General features: G+C 51.2%; 1 long non-coding RNA gene across 1 annotated transcript; it reads left to right on the top strand.

Moving 5' to 3' along the window:
• Positions 1 to 511: 511 nt before the first annotated feature.
• LOC130367826 (uncharacterized) lies at positions 512 to 1,280 on the top strand. Its single transcript, XR_008892188.1, has 3 exons — positions 512 to 637; positions 739 to 903; positions 1,002 to 1,280. It is a non-coding gene; the product is annotated as an uncharacterized LOC130367826 (long non-coding RNA).
• Positions 1,281 to 6,493: the final 5,213 nt, after the last annotated feature.

Raw genomic sequence — 6,493 nt, forward strand, 5'->3', positions numbered from 1 at the left:
AGCCGAAGGCTGAGAGTTGTAGTTTGGCAACAGGTGGGCAGCCACAGGGGATCGGTGTTGCAGTATGTCAATCTAGGGCCATGGTGTCTGATCTTGAACTGGCAGCAGGAGCCAAGACCACCTTAAATCAATGGCTGCTGGGACGTCTGACTAGTGACATCCTTCACTCCAGACCGCAACGTCAGGGACGTCACTCGTCAGACGTCCCGGCGGCCAGCGCTGCTCATTGAGCCTACTGGAGTAGCATTGATCTATGTAAGAAACCTATGGGCCCAGGCTGTTGGGGCCACCAAATGATATTACATATACAGAATGTCTGGTTAGGAGAAACAAATATAACGCACCCACAGGGAGTGGCGCCATTTTAATAAAAATTGTCAAAAACCTTAGATAACAGTCATACAGAATATATTAGAAAGCTTTTTTTATTTTCAGCCAATCAGAGAGCAGCACTACTGAAATAGAACTCCCAGGAGGTAACAGCGTGTCACACATGTGATGTCATAACCATTGTCCACCAAAGAGCAGCACTGAGCAGAAATAACACTGCTCCTGTTCATTCTCCATCAGTGAGGGGCCGGTGCTGGACACTGTGTAGGGACGCGGGAATGCAAAGTCATACACATGACTGTGACTGGTAAGTGTTACATTGTTGTGTCCAAAAGATCTTTAGTGCAGTTCCATGTGTATTTCTATGATAAACATGTAAATAATTTATCTTTTTTTTTCTTATCTTAGATGCAGTATCTCCAGGACATGGAGTAGCATTTCCGGACCTACAGCAAGACGTTGGATGAAGGCATAGCCCCAGAAATAACACTGGTCCTGTTCATCAGTGAGGGGCCGGTGCTGGACACTGTGTAGGGACACGGGAATGCATAGTCATGCACATGACTGTGACTGGTAAGTGTTACATTGTTTTGTCCAAAAGGTCTTTAGTGCAGTTCCATGTGTATTTCTATGATAAACATGTAAATAACCTTTTTTGTCCCATATCTTAGATGCACTATTTCCAGGACATGGAGTAGCATTTCGGGACCTACAGCAAGACGTTGGATGAAGGCACAGGCCCAGGAATCATGCACATACACAGAAACATTTGCCCAAATTATAGAGGTAACCTCCTTTAGTATGCCCAGAGGAAGGGCCATACAGTAGCCATGGATTCCCTACAGGTTTCCTCCCCTCTGGAGGTTTTTCCTGTCCTGAGTATTAGTTACTGTACACTCTTTGTGAGTGATGGACGGTTACAAAAAATCCCCTACACAAACATTTTAATAAATTATAAATAAAGTTCCCATTTTTTTAAACTGTTCTTTGACTTGTTCGACTCATTTATTTATTTCTGTGTGTGAAAATAGAGTTAGCAAAACATGGATGACCAAAGCTGCTCTCCTGCACGATCTGCATAATGCGGTGCGGAGAGAGGTAACTGGTGCTGGGTGGTGCAGTTTATGAGGCAAACGTAGAACACCCAGCAAGTTCCATGCACAAGCCTTTTTCTGATGAATGGGACTCATGCAGGGAACTTGCTAGGGGTCATACGGTTGCAAAGGATCAACTTTTGGGTACATGAACTGTCCCTTAAAGGGGTACTCCGCCTCTAGATATCTTATCCCCTATGTAAAGGATAGGGGATAAGATGTCTAATAAAGGGGATCCTGCTGCTGGGACCCCAGCAATCTCCATGCAGCAACCAAAATTCCAAATAGTATGTTTAGATCACTGGTTCCTGTGGTGGGATTCGTGACATCATGCCACACCTTCTTGTGACATCACACCACCTCCCATAGACATAAATGGAAAGGGTGTGGCGTGAGGTCACGACCCGCACCACGAGAACCCAGAATTCTAAATATATTATTTGGAATGCCGGGTGCTGCATCAAGATCGCGGGGGTCCCAGTGATCAGTCATCTTTTGTCCTATCCTTAAGGTAGGGGATAAGATATCTAGGGGCGGAGTACCACTCTAAGGAATTATAGAGTGTAGGCATGCCTTAAAAGTAGGTAGAAAAAGAACAGCTGGGAGAAATGACAGGACATGAAGCAATGTTTGGCTTTGACCGATTTTGGGTGTGTTCTGGCCAATTAAAGGAGAACTATGGCAAAAATTAACTTATCCCCTATCCATGGGTTATGGGATAAGTAGCTGATCATGGGGGGTCCCCCTGCAATACCTGGGATGAGACCCGTCGGTTAGTGAGAAGCGCTCGCTGCAGACGTCAAATCTCAATTTCCCTGGACCCCCCCCCTTTCTTCATGTCCACACAGACGCCCCCAGACTGCTGTCTCTTACAGAGTTTTATGCCCAGAAATGGTTGGCTACTCACTTTGTCAGTAGATTCTCATCCTAAATATGAAGACAATCGGGGAAATGTACCCGTGGAGAGGAAATGTTGTCCAGTTGCTCTTAGCAACCAATCAGATCACTTCTTTTATTTTTCAGAGGTCTTCTCAAGAATGAAAGAAGCAATCTGATTGGTTGCTATGGGCAACCTGATGAAAACATATTTTTTTTCTTTAACAACTACATTACTACAACTCCCATTGTAGTGTGTCTGTTCAACCTGTGCCTCCTCCAACCCTGACCCTTAGGGGGGCACAGACGGACCACACTGGGGGTTGTAGTACTTTCATTTTTACAGTTCCCCTATAACTCTGCAGCTTCGGTAGAAGTATGAGGCTCAGCCTTAGAGTCAGTGTATCTGGCTGCTCCGGTGTTCTTCTATTTTACAGCCTGGACACTGTTCTCCTCCACACTGGTCCCTGTGGTCCGGTCAGATGGTTCTGGACTGGGGCTGAATGGTTGCTTGAGGGATTTAGTGGCAGATTTTTTGGGACTTCAGTTGTTGGATGACCTCTCTCTTCAGTGGCTGCTGATATTGGTAGTGCAGAATTTACAGGTGTTACGTAAAAGGGGTACTCCGGGGGAAAACATTTTTATTTATTTTTTTAAATCAACTGGTGCCAGAAAGTTAAACAGATTTGTAAATTACTTCTTAAAAATCTTAATCCTTACAGTACTTATCAGCTGCTGTATGCTACAGAGGAAGTTGTATAGTTCTTTTCGGTCTGACTACAGTGCTCTCTGTGAGTAGGAGCAAATCTCCATAGTAAACTTCTCCTACTCCGGACAGTTCCTGACATGGACAGAGGTGTCAGCACAGAGCACATCCTGTGGTTTCATTGTGTGCAGCTGTCGGTTGTGGCTCCATTTGCTCTCCAGACTTCCAGGCAGAGAAGCAGGTTTTTACATCGGGCTTTCCCAGGATCATGGCAGGCTTTCTGGGAGGGCTTTCCTGCATGGAGCCTCGGGCTTCTACCTCTCGTTCCCGGCTTGCGAGTGGGGGAAAGAAAGTGTCTACAGCCAGATTCAAGGTCGGGGTGAGACGTTCCAGCAGGGCCCGCAAAAATGTGGAGCCCACTCCCCTGACCGAATCAGAGGGACATAAGGCATCAGCAAAGACCAGCGGTCCTTCTGCTACCCCGGAACCCCAGCATTGGGGGGCACGGGGACCAAGGGAGTCATTGGCGACATATGGCTCAAGGATACAAGCAAAGATGATGGAGTATGAAGAGCTGGGCAGGAAGCTGAGGAGTCTGAGAGAGGACCTGAGATTTGCCCGCTACCAGGCTGACCAGGGCCCTACAGGTAAGAGGCAGAAGTTCACTGCCCAGGTGCGGGCTCTGAAGATAGAGGTGGCGGAGGTGGAGGAGGCCAAAAGAAAAATCTCTGAGGGGGCAGGATTCCTAAAAGAAAAACTGGTTAATGAGGAGAGATTCAAGGAAAGGAAGTATGGTGCATGCTGCCATCAGGAGAGCAGTGAGGAGGAGGAGGAAGGAGGGGAGGAAGATGGCGGAGAGTCGGCTGTGGGAAGTGAAATGGATGCCACCCCTAGTGTGTGTGACCCCCAGCCCCCCCAAGATAGCTACCCTGAGCCCGCCCAGGTGGCGCTACCCTCCAGTGATGGGGAGACAGAGGAGAGCGGTGAGGAGGAGCTGGCCAGTGGGGGTTTGCTGCAAGCCATTATACAGCAGGAGTCCCCTACCCGTATGGAGGATTTTACCTTTGGTGAGGATCTCGGTAAATATGATCTAGTAAAGAAAAGGAAGAAAAGGCAGAAGGTTCAGGAGACTGTGACTTATGTGTTTCATCCTTTCCAGCAGTCCGGGCCAGCTGTAAAGTTGGTTCAGACTGCTGGGCCCCCCCAAACTGCCAGTCCCCGTTTCTGTGGTGAAGCAGGGCCAGAAAGGGGGGTACAGCATGGCGTCCAAGACGGCAGAGGACACTATAGAGCCAGCAAGTCCTATTGGGCTTAAGGTGAGCAGCCCTGGTGCTGCGGGAGTGCCCCAGGGTGGTGGGGGGCGTGTCCAGGCACCAGGGGCAAGCTATGCTACTGTTTGCTCGGGGAGCGGTTCCCCAGGTGTTGCTGGCACTAAGGGGCACTTCCCTGTGAGGGGGGGGAGTGTCCAGGTAAGTGATATGTCTGTGTGCTTGGGGGGCGGTCCCCCGAGTGCCGTGGACATTAGCGGCGCTGCAGGGCACTCCTCTGTGAGGGGGGGGGAGTGTCCGGGCATCGAGAGTGGAAAACGGTCGGTCTGTGTGTTCTGTGGGTGCTGCGGGGCACTCTCCTGTGAGGGGGAGAGTGTCTGAGTGCCAGTGCCAGCCTCAGAGCCCGTGCAGTCGGGAAGACATGGTGATGGCGTTGTGGGAGGAGCTGGGGTGCGCTCGGAGGGGCAGCTCCAGGCTCAGGCAATAACATCGCCCATGGAGGAGGAGCCATCAGAGTCGACCCCAGCAAAAGCAAAGCCAGCAAAAAAAGACTCTGTTAAAACCGGCAGTACTACAAGTCCCAGCCAGCCCAGGATATGTTAGGCACGACGCGAGTGTAGGGGGTGAGGATGATGGGTGTGGTAGTGTTGTGAATGAGAAGAGTGCATGTGGGAGTGTTAGTGGAGTGAATAATGGTGGGAGTAGTGGTGGTATGAATACAAAGTCTGGTATGGATGATGAGAATTGTGGTGTGAATGTTGGTGGGTGTAGTGGTGTGAATGGGGGTCCTGGGTCTGAGTCTGGGTCTGGTTCGGCTGCCCCCCCGGTAGTGACTGCTCCTAGGAGCTATGCTTATGTCGCTGCCGGGGGGTCCCCCTCTCCATCCGGCCCCGGGGGTCACTTGCAGCAGCGCCTCCTGGAGGCTCTACATAGGGGCGACAGGTCAATCCAGGTAGAGGGAAGGGGTGAGGTCGACCTGTCTTTCTGGATAGAGAGGCACGGTTTGGGGGCATTCCGAGAGCAGAATGGGGAGGTGGTCTGGTCCCTCCCGACACCCGGGCAGGACAATAACAGTAGGAATGTGGTCCGTCTGATTTGGAGGGGCAAGGATGTGTGCCCGCCTCGCGCTAAAGTGGTTGAGCTCCTCCTCCAGATGGAATTCAGGGCAAGTGACATCTTTGACCTGATTCACCCCTATGGTTCGTCCGAATTTGACGTCAGTTTTGTTCGACCGGAGGGTCTCGAACTCTTCTGGTCGAACTACGAAGTGGCGAAGAATGAGCCCGGCTGGCGGGATTTTGCTGTAAAGGCTATTTCCCGTCAGAACTCAGTCAAGAAAGTGACTGTTTTGACTCGTAACGAGTCACTCTCCTGCTATGACATCATGACCTGGCTGGGACGGTATGGGGATGTGACGGACATGCCCAAGAAAAATCTAGATGAGCACGGGATCTGGTCTGGGGCCTGGATGTTTTCCGTCAAACTCAAGCGTTCAGGTAGTACAGTTGCCCACATTCCGTCAGCTGCCTTCCTTGGACGTGACAGAATCCAGGTCTTTTACCAGGGGCAGCCTAAGGTCTGTCACAGGTGCGGTAGCCCCACCCATTTTAGTGCAGCCTGTACTGTACAGGTTTGTGCTTTGTGTGGTGGGGTGGGTCATCTGGTGCATCCTGCAGACAGATCCGGTGCCACCTGTGTGGTGTCCTCGGGCACCCTTTCAGCCGTTGTCCGAGCGCCTATGCCCGTGCTGGGGCCGCTCCGGCCGGGGAGAGCTGTGAAGTTGCCCCGGCTGGGGAGGGTACGAGCAGGGATGGGGGCATAACAGGGCTATTGACGAGGAAAAAGGGCCCCGCCAAACTAAGGCGGGAGGAAAATCGTAGGAGGAGTAGGGAGCTGGAGAGTGCCCAGGTGACTGGGGTAGCTCCGGCCCCTGCTCCTGAAGCTGGCCCTGTAACCACTGAAGCCCTGGGGGAGAACATGCTGGATGAGGAGATCAGGAGGCTGTGCAGAGAGAAAGGCAACATGGCCGACCCTTCTGATTCCTCCCACTATGAAAGTGTGGATGAGGAGAGTGGGGAAAGGCCAAAAAAGAAAGACAAGGGCAAAAGGAAAGGGAGAAAGAAGAGGTCGGAGCCCTCTGTTAAGCCTTGTACTACGGACCAGGTCCAAAACGGAAGCCTGACTGCCCCCCCTCTGATTGACCTGTCAAACCGGTACCT

This window comes from Hyla sarda, chromosome 4 (assembly GCF_029499605.1).
Source record: "Hyla sarda isolate aHylSar1 chromosome 4, aHylSar1.hap1, whole genome shotgun sequence".
Taxonomy (NCBI): Eukaryota; Metazoa; Chordata; class Amphibia; order Anura; family Hylidae; genus Hyla; species Hyla sarda.